The 23,956-nt window shown below is 26.2% G+C and overlaps 1 protein-coding gene and 1 long non-coding RNA gene across 7 annotated transcripts in view; one reads left to right on the forward strand and one right to left on the reverse strand.

The window, feature by feature from the left end:
- LOC127067615 (octopamine receptor beta-3R-like) overlaps positions 1–23,956 on the forward strand; it is a 128,968-nt gene that overhangs the window by 52,207 nt on the left and 52,805 nt on the right. The gene's annotated exons all lie outside the window — the stretch shown is intronic.
- Positions 1–23,956, reverse strand: part of LOC127067626 (uncharacterized) — a 101,256-nt gene that overhangs the window by 14,797 nt on the left and 62,503 nt on the right. The gene's annotated exons all lie outside the window — the stretch shown is intronic.

Here is a 23,956-nt window from a genome sequence, read left to right on the forward strand (position 1 = left end):
TTTCGATTTGCATAGGAATATCTCCGGAATGAAAAGTGGTAAAGACTTAGCACAAATACGCAAATTAATCGCAGAGTAAGCGAAAATTAATCGCAAAATTAGTGCAGGATAATGGGTACAAGATAAGTGAAGAAATCATTAATCTTTTACTACTACTATTTAATTGCTACTACACTTATTATCTCTTCACATCTCTTAATAAAATTTATATTAAAATATTTCCCAAACTAATAATTTCTCGAGAAGTATTGCTCACATTTGAATTGCATCTGAGTTTTTGGAATATTGGCAATTGTTATTTTTGAGATTCTTATATAGTATCTCGATTGCATCTTTTGATTATATTAAAAAACTTCGATTTTCGATTTGAGGAATGGAATGAGATATCGGATAAATATTCCACATCAGAGAAGTAACATTGAAAATGTGTTTACCTGTATGTGTATGTGTGTGTGTGTGTGTGTATAAGTTATATATATACCAACATAGATTCTTATCCATTCACCATTGAGAGACGTCGAGTAGTTGGATCGATAAACAGCTAGGCGGAAGATACAGAAACGTCAAAGGAATCCATTTCGTAACATCGTCGAGAGCGGTCTTTTTCTTTCTTTGCATGGTATAGTTTATAGCATTGATCCTTAGAAAATCGGACGATCAGGAAACGTTAAAAACATTTTTATTGGCTATTCTTCTATTTTTAAACTATTTTATCCTCCTAAGTTTTATTATTACATTTTTGAAATAGCATACTTAAAAAATAAACAAGTTATAAGATTATAAAAAAAGAATTTTTATATATATATATATACATATGTATATATGTATATAAATATTTTTTATTAATATTAAAATGATTTTTATTAATGTTAATATGTTTTATTTATTAATATTAAAATGAAGATATTGTAATATATTTAGTTGAGTTAAATAATATATTTATGGTTGCTTTGTTGTATCTCATAAGAAAAGTAATAAGATAAAATATTAATTACATATAATAATTAATAAATAATAAAGTCTTTATATTAATATATTTCTTTTTTATTTAAGTTTCATATATTGAAGTTTCACGATAATAGATCTTAACTTTTTTTTTTTTAAATTATTACAAACTTATAATTTGCATTCTGTGAATTTGATTATATTATTGTTCCCATATTATAATTTTACACACGCGCACACACGCATAATATAATTTTTATAATATTCACATATATAAATAAGTATAAAACATTAACGAATAAATATGCTTAAAGAAAAGATTAAACAAAAAGGAAAAAGATAATTAATGCAACTATCAGTAACTTCAAAAACAACACCAAAGATCATTCGTTAAATAATAGAATAAACCACAAAGTCATTCGTTGCTCCAGTTTAAATTCTTTATCACTATCGTGACTATTTCTCTTTTTGTCGTTTATTAATAGTGTTTCTACGGATCTTCCTTCGCGTGTGAGCGTTATGCTAATCGTGAAAGCGATTACATTGCGAGCTGAATTCGTTGTCGCCGTTTCGATTCGTTTGAATCGATCAAATCCGAAGGACTCTCTTCCTCTATCTCTCTCTCTCTCTCTCTCTCTCTCTCTCTCTCTCTCTTTCTCTCATTCTTTACTATGCAAAGCTTTGGTTTATTTCTAGGCTTGGTAACAATAATAGCTTTACAAACGATTTTCATAGCAACTCTAGGAAAAGCATACTTCGTGCTACTAACAATCGATTAATCTATGATTGATCTTAGAAACTTTGTCAAGGTCATGTTTGTGATATCTCCTTATCTTTCTATCCTATGCTAACGTTAGAAATATTCTATGAAAAGGTGAAGCAAATGTTAGGATAACATTTTGAGAAAATAATACAAATAATGTTAAGAGAGAAAGAGAGAGAGAGAGAGAGAGAATTAATTTTATAAATTTTTCTAAAATACTTTTTTTTTGCAATGTGTATTACAAGAATTGATATTATATGTATCTACTCTTATAATATACTGATGCATATAATAATAATAATAATAATTATTATTATTATTATTATATTATATATGACGTTAGATAATAATAGCCTTGTTTTTATAATAATAATTTATTAATAGTATATATATTATTATTATAAAAAATACATATTATAAAATAATATTATAAGGCATTTTTAATAGTAAATATGAAAAGTAGATGTGTGAAAAGTTCTTAACGAAAGAATTGACATGATGAATTTAAAGTTAAACTACGATCCTAAATAATCATTGATTACTATTAATCATTATAAATACAACTTTAAGTTTAACTGAATTTTTATGATATAACATTTTATATGTAACATATCGTAATGCAATAACGTTATTTAATATCATATTCTATTGTAGGAAACATAGTGGAAAAATATTTTTTTGTTTTTCTGAAAAAGTTCGGATATTCGTATTATTTCTATCTTGTTTTTCATTGGTTTCTTTTTTTAGAAGGAGAAACGTTTGGAAATAGATTTTTCTAGCCAATCTGGGGCCACATATTGATATATGTATATTTATTATATATATGTATGTATATATGTATGTATATATGTATGTATGTATATTTATACAATGACCTTTTATGAAATAAAATATGAAATATATAATATATTTTCTTTCTTTATATATATATCTATATTGTATCGAAACAAACTGTTTCTCAAAATTACTTTTAACAATTAAAAGATTTTTAAAAGAACGTAAACACTGCTATGACGAATAAGTCTAATGAACGTGATAATTCACATTTACACGAATTAGTTTACAAATTGCCGTAATTGTTGCCTTTCCTGACGCATACAAAATTGTCCTCGATAAATTAGAGTAATGCATAATTTCATGGGTACATACTCTAATAGGACTTTATCAATAACATATAAATCAAAAGTTTCACAAATTCTAATAATTTATATGAATCTAAAATTTAAGCTATAAAGATGATAATATGTTTATAAATAATAAATAATAATAAATAACAATAACAATAATAATAATAATAATAATAATAATAATAATAATAATAATAATAATAATAATAATAATAATAATGGTAATGATGATAACGATAATAATAATAATAATAATAATAAAGATGTTGTTGAAAATAATGATGATGACAATAATTGTAATAATAACGATGATAATAATAATAATGATTTTTATAATATTGATTAACGCCAATAATAATAACTTATATAACAATAATTATTATCACGATAATTAATATCATTATTATGATACCTATGATAATAATAACAATGCTTATGATGACGATGACAATAATAATGATACCGATGACATGATTATCATTAATAATGAAACAGATTATGTTAATGATAATAATAATGATCATAATTAAGACAATGACGATGATAAGTTATAATATATGTTTTAATGGGATAAAAAATTAAACACTCATTCATACTAATATCAATGTAATTTCAACGCCTACGTAACTACGTAAGGCTTATATATGTGTAAGTAGAAATTCAAGAAAATGAGTAGGATGATAATAGCTCGCGAAAGGGTCACACAAATGAAATGTCAATTGAGTGTAGTACAATCAGGCCATTCCACCCTACTTGTTTAGCTCCATCTTTGTTCTGTCTCGTGGACTGTCTTCCTTCTCCTTTATAAGATATTTCTCATTCTCTCTCTCTCTCTCTGTCTCTCTCTCTCTGTCTCTCTCGTCTTTCCTTCTTTCTTTCTCCTTCTACTTCTTCTTCTCCTTCTCCCTTTCTTTCATTGTCACTATTTCAAGAGACAAAGTTGTCGTCGTGAAAGAGAAACGAAGCTGTGGTCGTGGCGAACGCAGACTCAATTTAACGGAAGGGAAAACGTGAGACAGTAGAGAATGCCGAGTCTGCGGTCGTTGAATTCAGAAATACGAAAGAGAAAGAGAAAGAGAGAGAAGAGAAAGAGAGAGAAGAGAGAGAGAGAGAGAGAGAGTAGTACCCATTTTCAAGACTGCGTGACTTGTCTCTTTCTTTCTTATTTATGTAGAAAGAGAAAGGATTATTTTCCATTACTACTACTGAAATCTCAGCAGACGTTTTATTCAAGGAAATTTCTAACGAAAGTTCCTTCAGATTTCGATGTATGTAGTTGTTAATAATTAAGATAAACAATGATTTAATAATGAAGAAATCAACGACTGTATCATTTTCATTATCCTAATTTCTCTTACAATACATATTTAATGAAAATCTGTTGCGTGTATAGTGTATTATTTTATTAATTGTATCTATAATGAATTATGTGACGAGATTGAGATAATATCTGTTATTAATTTATTTAATTAACCAGAGATAGTTTTTATTCATAAAATATTTCATTAGGGATGTGTCAACATTTTTGCAAGTTTTAATAATAGATACCATTTAATAAATTTGTTTAATTAATCAATAATAGTCTTTACTTCAACGTATATTATATTATTTAAATAATAGATTTTAATTTATATCAGATATTAATTGTACTATTTAGATAATAAATAATTGATATTATAAGAATAATTTGAAATAATATATTTCAATATAAAATTCTTTTATTCTTTTTTTTCGAGATTTAAATAATACTGCATTGTATCTGCTAATGTGGATAAATCTTTTAATAAATCTTTATTAATACATTTAATTAATTATAGATAACTTTAATAAGAATGAGATAATATAAATAAAGGGATTAAAAAAAAAAAAGAAAGAAAAACAGAACGTCCAACATGAAAGATGCTGAGATATAAGGATCGAACGAAGAAAATTGATGATAAATAAACGGAAAAGAGTACGAACGAGCTGACGGTGCAATTCTGAAAGATAATTGGAGTCTTTAATTGATTATATATGCTCGAGAGAGTTGAATAAGAAAAATGATATTTCTCAAAAAACGGACAGGTAATCGATGCATAATGCGAATGCAATAATTTGCGAGAATCGACAATACGCTGAGAAATATTTTTTCTTAATTATCTTTATTTATTTATTTATTTATTTATTTTTCATTTCATTTTACGACTATAAACGAGAAAACGGAAGAAACGTTCTCAAACAATTATTTGAAAATTAATTCGAATTTTTTCATATTTCTCTTTAGTACTTCCATCGATTCAATATTATTCATTTTTATTACGTACGATTGGATATTAAAAGAGAAAGAAAGAAAAAAGAAGTACATTCGTTATTATTTTTATGTAATGAATTTTGTTTGCACAAAAAACAAACAAACGAAACACAACTTTCCCATTTAATATATTTTCGAAATATATACTTCAACATAATTACTTTTATTTAATATAACAAATTATTAATTGAAAATTAATTAATAATTGATACATAGATGAGTAATGATAAATAAAAATAATAACATTATCATTACAATCATATCATACAAAATCGTGATAAAAGTAATACAAACAAATTAATTAATAATTATTAAATCAATGTATATGCGTTCCATAGAATATAAAACAATTAATAAAAATGATAATACAATATCAAACAAATGAAATTAATATTCGATAACGATTATAATTTCATTCATCGTCAGAAAAGAAATTTTTGAATGAAAATTCAATTAAAATGAGTTGAAACGAATGAAGTGAATTATATTAAATTAATTAAAATGAGTCTATCATCATTTTGACATACCATCAATATTCTAACGTTAATATTTAATTCTTCTTTTAATCACTTTAACGGCTGATCTATTTCTTCTTTTCTTTTTTTCTTTGTCGACTAATCTGATTAACGTAAATTTATTGATTGGATCGTCCTTTCAAACGAAATATCGAATCGTTGTGTCTTCTACGAATAAAAAATTTCTTGGTACTAATCGAATGAGAGAAAAAGTTTCTCAGACTCCCATCGATAAACGATTAATTGGCCATTAACTGATCTTTCTAATCGAACGAGATAAAGATGTTCCCGACCTTTCCTTCTTTCAACTAATACAAAGGTTCAACCTTTCTCTAACTTTCCAGAAATTGCCTGAAGACGAAGAATAGACAATTGAGTTTAAACCGATTAGAATCATTCCTTTCAACGTTCATTGAGTTTAATTTGGGGAGATCAAACTTTCCAAATTTCGACATAGACTGTAATAATATTCGTCAGTTCGACCTTTCGAACTATAAAGTTTATAATGTTACGTCGAAAATTATATTGGAGATTGCATTCTCTTTTCGTTTTTCTTTATTTTGTAATATTTCTAATATTTCTCACTCGCGGGAAATTCAAATCGTCTCGTTCGAAGATAAAACGATATTTTTTTTTCTTTTTTCGATAAAAAAGCGTCAAATATCGAGTGACACTCATTATATTTGATAATTCAATGTAAATGGAGATAAGATTACGTAGGAATTCGATTTTGTCTTCGTTTTATTTTACTTTATTTTGTTTTCTTATTTTTTTGTTTTTTCTTATTCTAAGTGATCGTTACACTTAATACAAAATTTTCCAAAGTGAAAAACAATTTTCGTCGTCAGAAATAAGTATTGTCGTCTAGGTTTTTATATCTTCCGAACGAACGAAGACGAGATGGGCGTATCCACCGAAGCGATATTTCGTCACGTGCGACGATCCCTTGAAATTTAAATTCTCGAAGCTCAAGCGATGCTATCCCCACCGTTTTGCAGTTTCCGATATTTCTTAAAGTTGGAAAAAAATCTTATTTTCATACTTCCATAATGTAACAGAAGGAAATCAAATTTATTACGTTCATTGCTAAAATTCCTTTTTATTTAAATATTATTTATATTACAAATTGTTTTCTCTCCATTCTTTATTCGAATGTAATTTGTAAAAGATAGAGTTTCATTTGGATGTGATTTTCTAAAAAAAAAAAAAAAAAAAGAAAGAAAGAAAGAAAAAGATAAATGAATAAATAAATAAATGGCATACTTTTTGAAAGCATAATATTTCCAAAAATTAACTTTCGAAAACTTCAGTTTTAAGTATTTCAAAATAATTCATCCAAAAGAAACTGCTCGGATTTCCAGACTTATTTTTTATTCAAATATAATTAAAAAGAAAAAAGAAATAAGGAAGAGAAACAAAACAAACTTTTTATTGAAATAACACTTTTAATATCAAAATAAAAAAAGAAAGAAATCTAGAACTTTAAATATCAAAATAATTCGCAATACTCGTTTCAATTATTACTCGACGTAAAAAAGTTTACACATTGGCTTTTAAATTTATCTGGAATAAACTCTCCGATAAAAAGTAAATTTTTGACAACTTCGAATTCGCGTGGGTACGGTAAAAGAAGTTTTTGCGTGGGTGAAGGGAAAGAGATCGTATATCAATTTACGTGTATCAATAACGAAGGGGGAAGGGAAGAAAAAGAGCAAAAATAAAAAAAAAAAAAGAGAAAAGAAGTAATGGACAAATCGAACAAACGAAATGATATAACTCGATTCATTTTTTTTTCTTTTCTTATAAAGTTATCTCTGCCAAACCTTTTGTTATTCACGAAAACGTGTACTTGACCGAGTTTGCTTCCTCCTTGACAGGACTTGGTGAACATGTAACATAAAGAGAGAGAGAGAGAGAGAGAGAAAGAGAAGGAGAGAGAGATAGAATATTAACTTGATATATCAATATTTGTATTATTTAATTGTACAATTGATAGATTACTATTAGAATCATTATTGTTATTTATTTTCATTTAATAATAACAAAGTAATCAACGAAACAATTACATTCCTTCATTCAAATGCTAATCATTTTAAAATTAACTTGATTGATATCCATGAACGATTAATTTTTGGACAATTAAATGGACGATTAATTTAAAAAATAAAAGAAACTTAATAAACGTAAAAAGAAAAATGAAGAGATTATTTATAAAAATTTACAGACGTACGCACGAAAGTTTAAATAGAATATTTATTAAAAAAAAAAAAGAGAGAGAAGAAAATATGTATTTTTAATTATTCATATCTCTCTTATTAATTATAAAGGGGGTTTATCATAGAACTCTTATCATTCGAATATCCGAGCACTCGAATTACTCATTATAACTCGAAATCTAATTTGATATTCGGATCTTTAATATTCGAATGATCATACTTAAATCCGAGTATGCATTTGAATACCCAACCTCGTATCTTTTATAACGATGATTCAAATATAAAGCTCTTTTCATTTGAATTCTGATGAAAGAAAATAAATTTATATAATAAGTAAAATGATTCAAGAGAGAAATTTCAAAGGATAGTATATCAATAAATTTTGTTTACGATTATATAGATAATAATTAAGATAACAATTATTTTATTTTTGTAGAAGAAAGCAAATTTATTTAAATATTCCGACGACAGACATAATTTTTTAGAGATTATTTATTCAATCTTTTTATTAATTAACGATAAATATTTTCATCGATGAATATTCTTATTAATAATTAAACGTTAAAATTGCATCATAATTGCCATCACTTATGTTACGTACTGATATTTTATTATAAAATGCTGATCGATTTATTTGAAATATTTAATCATACGTTTAAAAACATTGATCGAATAAATAGAAGCCGTAGAAAAGATCATTTTCGTATTCCTTATGATGATATTTTTTTTTCTAAAATATAAATTTTCAAAAATATCATTATCCTTAATTTCCAACAATTTACGTGACTCAGGTCAAATTTAATTTGGAATATTGCAAAATACATTTCTAATTTTAATTTCGGTAACTAAATGTTCTTCGATGTCTATTATTTTTTTTTTTGTAAATATTAAATCTAAAGCGATTCATTTTATATTTATTTTATATTCTGGGATATCATATCATGTAATATATATATATTTTTTTTTGTTATTATATCCCCAATTTTTCGTATAATTCTTTTTGGCACGAAATTGAGAATACAAAAACGAAATCAATAAAAGAATATTCATATCAGTTATTCGAAAAATTCGATTACAATCAATATTTTCAGAATAAATCACTAGTATTAATATCGTCTTAAATTGAATTATCATTTTATTAGAATCTTTCGAGTATATTATTAGATATTTATCGATGATATTATCGATAAACTTCTCATGAGCGAATTATCGATATGATCACATTATCCTTATAACTAAATATCATCTTAGCCAATCTCTATACGTTTCGAAATTTCTATTTCTATCATTTTCAAAAAGATACCAATCGTTTGCAATAATTTTTATAACAACATTTACACATACTATCTCCGTTTATATAATCTGTATAATAATATAATATAATTTATTTTATGTCGATTACTTATTCATAATATTTCGATATGTAACTTTTAATTATTCACATATCTTTAATTAATTTTGTATAAATCGTGTAATGGATTTATGTGTATCGTTTAAAATACCTTTTCTTTTTTTTTGTCTTCCCTCGATAAAATTTCATAATATATTCGAGCTCGTTAAAAGATAAATTATCGAATTGTTATTCCAACTTACAAAATTTACATACGAATCGAATTTGATATGCGAAGAATATTAATAAAATTGAGAATGGTTTGGGAAGGCATGGAAAAGTCGTTTACGTGCCATTGAGCAATTACTCGATACGATGGACTGTAAAAGCGAGGGATGAAAGAGGGGGAGGGGTTTAGAACAGTCGAAATAGAACGATCGAATATGCTCGAAAATAATTGCTTGGTCGACTCCTTTTATTGGATTGAATACAACAGTATCTAATCGAGAACAAAGAAATCGTTTGGTTGACTTTGAGAAGAATCAAATTGTCTTTTATATTCTTTTCTTTTTTTTTTGTGCAAACGAACGATATCAAAGTAAATTAAATAAAAAAACAAAACAAAAAAAGATCCAAGCAAAATATGATGTAACATTTATATTTCTTTTTTGTTTTTTCAATCTTTTTTTTTTATTCTCAAAGAATCACGTTAGTAAAACACATTCGATTTTAGTCAAAATATTTTTAATAAGTTCGTTTTATATTACATAGTTTTCTTTTTTTTTTTTTTTAATAATCGTATACCAAACTAAACGACATTTTTATTTTATTTAAAAATAATCGAAACGAATGACAGAGTTAATTAGTCTAGTTTTTATTTAGAAAGAAATATTTGTCGATAATTAATATTAAATAATTTAATTTGAATTCGAAATCGATTCTCTTTCTCGACGTTCTATAATTATCCGAAGAATTTTGTACGAATTTCCGAGCAAATCGGTCTAATTATTTATTAGTTTTTATTAAAAAAAAAAAAAGAGATTTTTTATAATTAATAACAACTAACTCGGAGAAAATTCGAGATTCGAGATTCGAAGTAAATTAATTGAAATTATTTCGACTAATAATTAATAATATATAATTCTATTTAATTACGAAATTGATCTATCTATTTAATTCTGAAATATTGTCGAAGGAATTCTTCTTGGTATCCTGTACGACGACATTTTGTGATAGGTCAGTACTATCTTAAAGTAGAACGATCAATTTCGCAATTTTTCTTTCAAGGATGAGACAGCGTACTTTTCGAAGAAAAAACCGACGAGACAAGAATGAACGAGAGGTTCGTTTTAAAGGAGAGAAGACGTCCTTCGTTTATCTATTATATGTTTTTTTTTTTCCTTTCTTCTACTCGTATTAAATGATCAAAAATATTACTAAAAAATAAAAAAAAAAAAAGAACGAAATTTTATAATTGCTAGAAATAAATACAAAAGAGATTAAGAAGGAAAATAATATAAAAATCGACGAAATGTTAATCGATAAATTTATTTTTATATTCTTTCAAATATTATTAATTTACTATTTATTTTATTATCAATTTATAATACTTTGCTAATAATAAAATTATATGTGCTATATATATATAAATATATATATATATATAAAATATATAAATTTATTATTTATAAAAAATAAAACAATATACATTTATTACTTATTATTTATTACTCAAAAAAGTATGACAGGATATATTTTGAAATGATCATTCACAAATAACATTTTTATTAAATTCTAATTTATAAACGATACGTTTATATACATATATACATACAAATACACACAAACATATATACATACATACATACATACATACATACATACATACATACATACATACATACATACATACATACATATATATATATATAAATGTATATTAGATAAGAAACTTAAACTTCAATTTTTCTTTGAAAAAAGCTATCTTTCTTACAAATTCTTAGACGAATCTATTCTCGTTTATTGGATTATTTCAACGTATCAAAGAAAAAGACGAGGTAGATTTTGATCGGACGGAAGATCGAAGGAAAGAAGTCGAAAAGTATACTTACTTTAGTTTCCAACTTTCCGCACATTTCAAAAGTTCTAAGTATTCTCTCTCCCTCTTTATCTTTATCTTTATCTTTCTCTTTCTCTTCCCTTTTACACTACCACGAGTTACGCGTATTCATTCGATGTATCGAAGATACTGCCCGTGCAAGATAAACGAGGCACTTTCTTTGGAGTCCGAGTTTTATTGGAACTTTATTCGAGAAAGAGAACGGACATTATGGTATCGTGCCACTGTTCTATTCCTATCTCTTTGTCTCTCTCTTTCTCTTTATCTCTCTTTCTCTCTTTCTCTCTCTCTTTCACACACTAATAGCAAAAGAAAAAGGGTCATGAAAAGAAACGGAGATAGAGGGTAGTCCATTTAAAGTGTTACGAACTATTTTTATAGCAATTGTTACGACTTTCTATTTACATTCTTTTTTGTTTTTCTTTCTTTCTCTTCCTTTTTTTTTCCTTTTTTTCTCTCCCTCTTTTTTTTTCTTCTCTCCGTATATATATGTATATATACATATATATTTTTTTCCTTTTTTCACCTAAACCACTTTTGAAATAAACGTTTAACGAATTTTGTAAGGATCATTAAAGAATTCGTTCATTCATATAAAATATAAGCGAAATAGTAGCGAATTCGTTTGAACATTTTTTTCTTATTCTTCTTCTTCCTTTTTTATTTTTTTTTTATTTTTATTAAATCGTATAATTTTTTGTCAAGTAATGAATTTTGTAAGGATTAGTAAAGAAAGGATTATTTTTTACTTGACATAAAATATAACAAAGCGATTATACTAGTAATAATAACCATTAACGTATACTTTTTATATTCTTATCTTTCCTTTCTTTCTTTGTTTTATTAAATCGTACGATTTTTCAAATTAACATTAGCATATTTTGTTAGGATATTATCGAAATAAAGAATAATTTATATTTCTTTCCAATGAAATGCACGAATACGTTTTCGTTAATAAAAAAAAAAAAAGAAAAAATTGAAAATGAAAAGATATTCACGTTGTCTTTTTTATTTTTATTATTAAATAATAACTTCTATCCTATCGATGAAAATCGAGAAAAAGATAGAAAATATTTTTTTAAATCGCAATAGATCCGAGAAGAATAGCTTGTAATACTTTATATAGACCCATTCTGATCACTTTCATATATCTATGTGAAATAAATAAGAAGAGACAGAAGTTATTTTCTACGAAAAGAAACTTCTTAAATTTCCGCTTCAAAAATTTCTAGTACAAAGTCGATCCGTAGAATGAAATTGTTCAAAGAGGTCTAACAATCGTTACCATCTATTTTAAACTTCAAGAAAATCACAAATTGCACTTGCAATTAGTTCACCCAGTTTTCAAGAAAAAAAATATATATATATATATATATTAAAAAAGGAAAGAAGAAACGTACTGTCATCCGTCATTTATTTTTTGTTAATTCGAAACGAAATATTTTGTTCGAATTTTTTTTTACTAATATCTTCATTTCTTTTCCTTTTTCGTTCGAATAAAATTTCTTTTTCTTTTTTTTTTTTTACACCTATGCCAGTTCAACGATCATAAAAATGGAAACAAAAAGGAACGAAGAAAAAAGAATAATTATGAATAATTCGATTAATTGGCTTATTAATTTAGCGATTATTCGAGAATTGTATTATTATATCAAGGACCGTTTAAACCGTTTAATTTTCGATTTAAATTTCACGCTCTCTTTCTCTCTCTCTCTCTCTCTCTCTCACTCTCTTTCCATTTTTTCTTTTTTTCTCTTTTTTCTACCTCGCATATTTAATATACGAACACATACCTCTATTACTATATATTTCTATATACATACGTTTAAATAGACGATGAAAATAAGCTTTTACGTTAGATACCAGTCATTCCGTTAAAAAAGTTATATAGGTCGTAATGGTACAAAAGTTGAATTAGAGAGAGAGAGAGAGAGAGAGAGAGAGAGAGAGAGAGAGAAGAAGAGATTATATGAGCTGGGGTAGAAAATGTGTAGAGTTTTTTTAAACTAGAGTCATCCTAGGGTAATTACATTCCTGTTTATTTTAATTCCATGTATAAGCTTTAGTTCTTTGCACGACGTTGGAAAAAAATAAAGAAAAGAAGAAGAAGAAGAAAAAAAAGAGATATGAAAGAAATTCTCTTTCCATTCGTTCCTCTCTCTCTCTCTCTCTCTCTCTCTCTCTCTCTCTCTCTCTCTCTTTTGTTCCTTTTATTTCGTTTGATTTTCGTTCATATTTTATTTTATTTTTTTTCTTCTTTACCTTTTTATATATTTCTCAGACAACATTATCTATTATTCGCATAAACGCCTTCCTCAAATCAATTTGAAATTTCATGCACGTTTCTTCGCGAATTCCAAGTTTTATAAGACGTCCAAGAGATGCTTTCCTTTGTGAAAGAGAATAAAAAGAGAATAGAAAGAGAAAAAAAAGAGAGAGAGAGAGAGAGAGAGAAAGATAGAAAAAAGAAAAAAGAATTCAATTTCAATCGCACATGTACGAAGAAATATATCATTCCGTTATATTATTGCACTATTCTGCACCGGCTGCATTGTCTTACATTTATTTCCCATAAGAATGCACATTATTATATTAAGAAAGATATATGCGTGTATTTTTACAAATTTATTTATGTTCTTCCTTCGGCGATACTACAAGATAAGATGGCAGAGTTTTGAGGCACTCGACAAATTTTGATAAAAATATCTATTTTCTTTTTTATACTAGCAAACGTTTTTTCATTTCTTTCTTTTTTTTTTTTTTTTAATTATCCATATATCTAGAAACTATCGATTCGAGTTTATTTGTTGTATAATAATTACAAAAAACACTTTGTTTTTTTCATGTTAATTTAAGATTAAGAAGAACAAATGATGACAAGATCAATTGCTTTTCTTTATTTATATTTTTTATTTAAATGTTTATAAATTGTTTTAATATAAATTTATAATTATAATGTATTATTATAAATGTATTTGCAATTTCTTTATTTAACAGTGTCAGTGTACCAAAATGGCGAAATTTGAACACACTCGACAAATTGTTCGATTTTTATCGACATTATATTTCTAATTTGGCGAGCAATCTTCTAATAATTTTTTAAATTAATTTGAATTTATTTATTATATAGTAATAATAAAAAATATATATATATATATGAAGAATAAAAATATTTATTTTTCCACGACGAATTGAATGACAATAAAAACGTGATTACGTTAATTATTCTTATAAACTTCAACTTCAGCACATGTGTGTTTACACAAATTACTTATCAATCTTCTTATATTTTCTACTTTACAAACAAACGTATCCATCATCTGAATGATCTTTTCTTTTTTTCACGATGTATCATTTATCCCATGTATAAAGTATATCCTGAGAATATATACACGTGGAAAGATGATGGATGAGAAACATAGAGATGTCTTTCAAGCGTACGACATAAGTAAGTACGTACATCATACAATCGTACAATCTATCACGCATCCTTTATAATACCAAACTGTCAACAATGTTAAAAAAAATAAAGAGGAAAGAAAAACAAGTATGTACGTATGCATCATATATGTACATATATATACCACAGTTATTTACAAAATATTTCAATCGATATGACTTGGAAGTTCATTTAAAAAATATTACAAATTATTATCTATTGTTTGATAATTCTCACCGTGTTGCATGTATTACTATTATTTTTTTTCTTTCTTTTTTTTGACAAATTTCCTTGAACTGAATAAAAAATAATAATGCGTTTGTATCACATAAATAAAGTGTTATGTATGTACTTCAGCAATCAATATTCATTGAAAATATTATATTATTATAATTCGGAACGTACAATGTTCAAAGTATACATATATTAAATAGTCCTATTATTTTTAATGAATTTTCATTCGGTTTCATGTTTTCATTTTATTTTAACGAGTTTCCATCAATTAAATGAAAATTAATATGTTCGAATGCTATGTATGCTACATAGATACACACATGTATATACGTACATATAGATAATATTTTATCGATTAGATCTAGATTTACAAGTATATTCAAAGAACATATGAAATCATTGTCCTTGTATCTTATTTGGTGATTCTTATCTTATTGCATGTGTTTTATCTCTCTCTCTCTCTCTCTCTTTCTCTCTCTTGATAAATTCCCATAAATTAGATGAAAATCGATGTGAGTATGCGTGTGTGTATCTGTGTGTATGTTATATATTAGTCGAAAAGATTTTATCAAAACAATTCAGACTTCCAAGTTCATTTAAAGGACATATTAAATCATCGTCCTTGCATCTTATTTACCAATTCTCATCCTGTTACATATTCTCTCTCTCTCTCTCTCTTCTTTTTCTCTTTCTTCTTCTTTTAATAAATTTTCTTAGAAATCGTTAGATAAGAATTGATATATATATGTATATGTATATGTGTGTGTGTGTGTGTATGTATCGAAAATATTTTATCGATATTTATGAGATTCATTTAAGGATACTTGTATATATTAAATCATAATCCTTATTTATTAATTCTTGTCCTATTACTATCTTCTCTCTTTTCCTTGATGAGTCCACTTTAAAACAAATGGAAATTGAAATTTTACTCAATTGCGGATTTCTATCGTCATCATCTCACACTCTCACGTTAGATTATTCAGATCGATCATTCCTATTGTCGGTTTTATCGTACTCGTTTATCAAAGATGCCTCTCTTACAATCTTATTTCATTCATTGTATCTTCTCGTATAGCATGGAACGGTTATCTCGATGTCTCAACGTGCAATGTTCTACTTTCGATCTTTTGTTCGATAAAGAATAAGAGAGAGAATGAGAGAGAGAGAGAGAAAGAGAGAGAGAGAGAGAGAGAGAGAGAGATTATTAACAAGGAATCAGATTCACTCTTTCTTTTCTTCTCGATTGCCATAAGCTCGTCTTCTTCTCGTCAGAAAGATCATTTTGTGCAACTTGATAAGTACCGCTACTTTTATGTACTGCCAAAGAAGCTTTTATCCTGCTTAAGAAGATTTGAGTTTGATTTGTTTTCATCATAAACACCATAAGATGATATTAATTACTTTTAACATATACACACATATATATATTTAATATATAAAATATATTTGATATCTGAAATAATACATAGCTATATATATATATATATGAATTTCAAAATAGTGTATATATATATATATATACTATTTTGAAATTTCTTATTTAATTATAATTTTTTATTTACATTCTTTGCTCACATTCTTTTAAATTATATATATAAAATGTATATAATGTATGTATGTATTAATGAATAAAAATTAATTAATGAATTAATGAAAAAATGAATAAACGGATTACTGAATTTTTTTCATTTATTAAAAAGATGAGAGATTAAAAATTACAACGATGGAGGATGTTTTAATGTATAACACGTTAGCTTAAGTCGACATCTATATCATTTCCTTCCATATTTTATCCCGTTATGATTTTAACTTTAACTTCTATAACCCCACACTTAAATCTTCATAGATATTACGTAATCGACTTCGAAATAAATTAGAAGAAAAAGAAAGCATAAAGAAATGAATGGAAACGAAAATATAAACAACGGAATTGGAATGATATATAAAACTATAATGATATATATAAAACCCAAATAATAATAAAACATCTCAAACCGGGAAAAGCATTTTTTTCTTTTAATCTACATTTTTCATTCGTTATACGTATAAATTTTTTAACTGCGATAATGTCCACCGAATTCTTTGTAGATTATTTTATTTTATTTTTCTTCTTTTTTCGGAAATAAATTAACGAGCAAGAAAAAAGAAATTCAAACGAGTTTCGAAATTATTTCCATTATTATGGATAGAGACCATTTTAACGTGGTTCCACGTGAGCTTGTCGGCATCTATTTTTTTTTTTTCTTTCTCCACCTTTCATTTCACATTTTCCCTCGTTATCCTTCAAAACGTAACTCCGATAAATCCATTTAACTCTTTCGCAGATATTTCGTAATCGGTTCGAAAATAAATTAATGGATGCAAGAGAGAAAAAAGTGGGGAGAAAAAGAAAAAAAAAAAAAAGAACATAGAGACGTAGACGAGATTCGAATTTATGATGACGAAGAGAGTTTTAACATTACGTGAACGATCACGTGAACTTTCGTCGTCGATTTGTTTGTTTGTTCGTTCGTTCGTTCGTTTGTTTACTTGCTTTTTCTCACCTATCATTTTCACATTTCTTAACTTCAAATAAAATAATTAAAGAGTTTACTATGATATTCGCGAGGGAAATAGAAATAACGATAAATAAATAATTACGTGTTAAATTAATAAATAAAATATTGAAAGGTCGATCAAAATGGAATTAATATAATTTTACAAAGCTCTCAGAATATAATATCGTTGATTTCTCAAACGTTTCGTTCAAACGAAAGTTGTTTCCTGAAAGATGCGGGCTCATTTACTTCCCGTAAATTCTCAATAAATAGTACTACTAATTGGCTCGTAAAGTTAAACGGTCAATTTGCTTGCATCTCGAGCGTGCGACTCCGCACTAAGCTGTCGTATTTGTTGTTGCACGATCCCAGGAACAATCGCTTTTCCAACACCATTTACATTATTTTGAGTATCTGTCTGTCTAGTTGTGCGTGTGTATGTGTATAATTATGTATGTATATGTGTGTGTATAAGTATACATTTCATAAATGATCGAGCTGACGAGAAAATTATCGGTGATACTATTACCGGCTGAAGTTATTATTCCAACTAATTAGATCGTGTTCACCTTTTCTCTCTCTCTCTCTCTCTCTCTCTCTCTCTCTCGTTATCTATCTATCTAATTGTCTGTCTGTCTCTTTATCTATCTATCTATCTATCTATCTATCTGTCTGTCTGTCTGTCTGTCTCTCTCTCTCTCTCTCTCTCTCTCTCTCTCTCTCGCATACGCGTTCTCTCTCTCTCTCTCTTCGTTCATTTTGATTCATTTTTATTTTTATATTCGCCATAGGAAGAACGAGAAAATAGCTTTTACACGTTTTCCATTAATTTTATAAATATTTCCTAACACGATTAATAACACATTTATTCTTCAATAATGTACAACAAAATATTTAAATACAATTAATGGGTCATATATTAGGAATTTATTAATTTACAATAATAGAACTATAAACGAATAAATTAATTCACGATTAATATGGATTTAAACGATTCATCGATTTATATATACATGTAGGATAAATTGATATATAATAAATGGGTAAAGGATTATTAATTATACATATATATGATATATATATACATATATTTGTCATTATAATCATGTTGGATATCTACGTTTTTTTTGAAAATATCTTGAAATTTTGTTTATGGAAATTATACGGTACGAAGGGAGCCATAACATAGTAATAATATTTTTGAAGGCGTACACGATAAGTACATATTAAGGTCAACTGAATTTCTTTTAAATGGAATCATATGTTTTTGATAGCATAGGTCAATAGAGCTCTGGTTTCTCTATAAAAAAATATTAATCTATGTACGTTGAAAAATGATTAGTTTAGGAGATATTTTAATGTAAATATTACTAAGAAACTATTTAGAGATGCGACTAAAATATAGTAAATGTAATAGCGAGTAAATATTTGTAATAAGAGAGTGATGATTTCTTAATTTACTTTGCATTATTATTCTGTACTAATTTTATGTTTAATTTACGCTTACTTTCAATATTTGATTCAAGTCTAAACGATTTTCAGTTTCGAAGATATTCTCATGTAAATAGAAGATATGGGTATTAACAGTGCGAATAAAAATTCGACATAAAAAGGTAATTTGTTTAATAATTATTCATTAATTTATTTAATTTTATAAATGAATCGTTCTCTGAATTTTTGGTTGGTAAAATATAATAAAATTTAATTCGTAAGAATTTGTTTATAAAAATTGTTTATAACAATTTGTTTATAACAAATTATCAACAATACGTTGAAAAAATAAATCAAATCCTGCCCTTTGAAATTTGATTCAAGTCTCTATGACGTTTGGTTCGTGAGATATTCCCATATAAATAAAAGACGTGATTATTAACAATTTAAAAAAAAAGTAATTTGTTTATTAATTGTTTATTAATTTAGTATTTTATAAATTAGTTGCAATTAAAATTTTTTTGACGTAATAAGATGATTCATACTCGTTTGAATTTGTTTATAACAAATTGTTTATAACAAATTGTTAATTAATAATTAACAATATGTTGAAAAATAGATTAAATCCTGCCCTTTAAAATGGTATTTCATTCAAGCCTCTACGATTTGTACTTCCGGAAATATTCCCATTAAAGAAAGACATAGTAAAAAAAAATTGTTTATATGATAAAAAAATAAATTGTTTATTAATTATTTATTAATTTATGAAAATTTATAAATCAGAGTCGTAATATAAATTCTTTTTTCTAGCAAAATACGATGAATTAAGTTCGTATGAATTTGTTTATAGCATATTGTTTATAACAAATTGTTAATTAATTATTAACAATACGTTAAAAAATAGAGAAAATTTTGCCCTTTAAAATGGTATTTGAATCGAGTTTCTATGATATTTAGTTCCCGAGATATTTCTATTTAAAAAGAAGAGGTTTACGTTGACCTACTAACCTACATAATTTCATTCATTTTGGCCCAGTGACACACTGACCTATATAAATTCCAAGAATTTACGCGGCCTTACTATACTACTACTACTGTTACTACGAACAGCTGTAGTATACAAGTTATGAATGGAAATCTTTCGAAGGCGATATCTCCGGAACGAAAAATCGTAGAAACTTGAAACAAACACCGTTTTCAAGCATAATTTACGCTTTATTTATTTAACTATAGCAATAATATCGGTATAATAAAATCGATTTTGTTAATAATTTTTTTAATTGAATATTTTCTTTTCTTTTCGTAATAAAGACTTAACTATAATGAAACTATGAAAATTTTAATTATAATCCTATAAATTTTATCTTGTTTATTTAAAATAAAAAATAGAGGATTTATTAATAATCAGTAATATACAAAATTGAAAAAATGAAATTTCGATAGACTTTTCTTTCATAACTTACTATCACTACTGTTTTACTTACTACTACTTCTACTATATTTTAGTCATATCTTTATATGATTTAAGGATATTTATGATACGATTTTTGTAAACAAAGTTATTTCATATCTCGAAAAAGAATGGAAAAATTTAGGGTGATCAAAGTTATTGCTTCACCCTGTATATACAATGAGGGCCTTAAGTAGAATTATGGAAATATTATACATATTATACTGTACGAGTACTTTAGTTCTTTACTGAATATGTATTATATACAATATACATATATACATAGATACATATGATAACGTATATAATATTATCATATCATATATCATATCATATATCATATCATTATATCATATATATATATATATATTTATTTATATATATTTATATATTTACATACATAATAAATAGAGAAGAAAAAAATTAATAAGTATTATCTTTTTTTTTTTAATTATTTTTTGATATTTATGCTTATTCGAATATTACAAGCACGTCTATCGCTAAAGCATTTTATTTATTTACTTATTTTTCTCTTTTTACGAAAAACTTGTATATAATTATCGTAAAAAGAAATACCAACAAACACTCAATTAGATTCCTTTGATAGATTGAAAGGCGTTGGTATCGTTAACAAGTAAAATTTTTCCTGGCTTACATATTTTCTTTTAAATAAACAATCCTTCGAATACCTTTCGTTTTTTTTCCTCCTCTATTCCTGACAAAAGAAATGCATTTTTCTTCCACTTTATTCTTTTCCCCCCCTTTTTCTTTTATCGTTTTATTTTACACGAATTATTTTTTTATAATTATAATAACGTTGATCTCAAAAACATTCTAAATTTAAATCATAAGAACAGCTTAGGAATAATCTCGAAATCCGACATGATTTCGATCATTATCTTACTTATGTAATATATTATACTCAAAGGTAAAAATAATTTTAAAGACCGAGCATCATTCGTTTGATAAATATAAGATAAGAGCATAAAAGATTTCTTTCGTAGTTATTCGGCCACGTTATTTTAGTTCCATATAAGATGTAAGATGTTGTCGGAGTAATTTTCATTGCTTTCTTTGTAGTCACGTTTCATTATATTCGGATTAACTTCCATGACACTTAACCATTTTCTTTTTTTATTTTTTTTTTTTTCCCCATATAACATTACGGAATTCTTTGGTGATAGTAAGAATTTCAAATTGCTTTGCTACTTTACTCGGTAAAAGAGAGGTTACAACATTCCATGCTTCTACTTCTTCGAACAGTGCGTTTTATTCTTATTAAAATTGAAATCTCGATGTTTCGTTGTACAAACGTAAACATCTTTCTTATAGTCGAATAAGTTTTCAAATAAAAATTATATGCGTATGTTTATCGTTAAGACGATCGTACAAGGTTCGACGAATATCGTAACGCATCCTTTCAATTTCATTTTCTTTATGATAAAATCATTTATATTTTATCCGATTATTTAAATTCTAAATGAATTTTCCGAAGGTCGAGATCTAAGTAAATCGCTTTCTCGTTTTGAAACACGGTAGATTCATCGTAATATATAAATATCTTTGAGATATTACGAATTCCATCAAACTTAAATTTTTGAATAATTTATAGACGACGAATTGATTTATTAAAATTTAATGATAGTTATGTTAAATGAAATTATTAGTAATAAACAAGTAAACAAAAAAGTAGAATTATCTTTTAAATATCCTTGTAATCCGAATAAATTAAATGATCAATTAAAAATGAATAATGACTAAATCGAACTAAATTATCGAAAATAGATAATAACAGGACTATTAATAAATATCTAAACAATCTAACTTAACGAGAGAAAAATGATTAATTATAATAACTAATAATAATTGAATGAAATTAAATTATCTAAAATAAAAAAGAATGATTGATTAAAAATAAATAATAACACGAAACTCCGAACGACGTTATCTAAAGTATTAAAAAAAGAATAAAAAACAAAGAAGAAAGCGAATAAAAATTAAAAACGAAATCTAATCGAATTATATACATATACGTTTGCATTTACATTATTAACACATATTATATTTCTAATTATATTGTACGCATATACACTTGATCAATATTGTCGTTTAAGCGAAAGGAAAAGAAAGAGAAAAAGGAAAAAAAAATTAGCAACAAAAGAAGAGAAAAGAAAATAGAAGGAAAAAAGAATCCTTAGAGAGAACGTTTCTAACCAATGCTCGATTTTTATTCATTCTCACAGCTGTCTCGGTACCGAAGCCAAGCTAAAAACTAAGAACACAGAGAACAGAGCCTCTTGGTGAACATAGAAATACTAAGATTATGTGGCCCCGTTTCTGCGAAGACACTAGCAGTGCACCCTTCCTTTTTTCCACTCGAGTTGTTTAAGTATATCCTTAAGGAATAAGAGCAAGAAAGACGGATAAAGAAAGAGAAAAAGAAAAAGGAGAGAAAGAGAGAAAGAGAGAAAGATAGAAAAAGAGTGAGAGGAAGAAAGATGACTAGAGAAAATGTGTTAGACGTAGAAAGAAATAGAAAGAGATAGAGAGAAATAAAGAGAAAGAGAGAGAGAAAGAGAGAGAGGAAGAAGATTATAAGAAAATGTGTTAAAAGTAGAAAGGGATAGAGAGAAAGAAAGGAAAAAAAGAGGACTATAAGAAAATGTGTTAGACGTAAAAAGAGATAGAGAGAAAAGTGTAGCAAACTCATTTCAGAATAGACGTGCTACTCGCAAATTTACATTTCGATGGTTCAACCAGAAGATAGCTAACTACTGGAACACGTTTGAGAACTTCTCTCCGACCGCAAAACGAATATAAATTAACGGGATGTAAAAAGGGAAAGGGACGAAGGTGAGGGAGAGGAATGATTTGTACGAAAAGAAATTTTGACTACGTCATCGGACGTAATCGATTTCGAGATCGAAAGATCAGTTTTTCCTTTTTTTTCTTCTCTGGCTTTTGTCAATTACTTCGCTTCGTCAACCTTAGAGTGCGTTAGATCTAATCTATCTAATCTTAGACTAATCGAATTTTTCTTTTTTCCTCATCTATTTTTTTTGTCCGTCTCCTTTTTTTGACCCATCGTCCTTAAATAATGCCGATACTTAAAGAATTTCTAATTTTGTTGATCGCTTGTCATTTAATGATTATTCTTATGCTTTATTTTTTATATTCAATTTTATGTATTTTTATATTATATATAGATGTATACGCTTGTAAAATATTTGCGTCGTAGTTAATATATAAGATCTATTTCGTAATGAGAAAGAAATTAAAATGAAGTACTTGGAATTAAAGGAAAGAAAAAAGATATATCTATAAAAGTTGCTTAAATATATATATATAATACTAACATCGTTTTTTTGCTCCTACGTCGTTAATCTTCAAGTTGGTGTATGTTAGATCTAATCTTTCTAATATTTGGCTAACCGAGTTTTTTTATGCGTCTCGATTAATGATCATTGATTGACATTGATATATAATAGTTTCCTAATTTCTGGTTCTTATCAGTCATGATTGTTCTTAATCTGTGTTTCAATTAAATTTTATACAGT

The sequence above is a fragment of the Vespula vulgaris genome, chromosome 11 (genome assembly GCF_905475345.1).
Source record: "Vespula vulgaris chromosome 11, iyVesVulg1.1, whole genome shotgun sequence".
In the NCBI taxonomy this organism is placed as follows: Eukaryota; Metazoa; Arthropoda; class Insecta; order Hymenoptera; family Vespidae; genus Vespula; species Vespula vulgaris.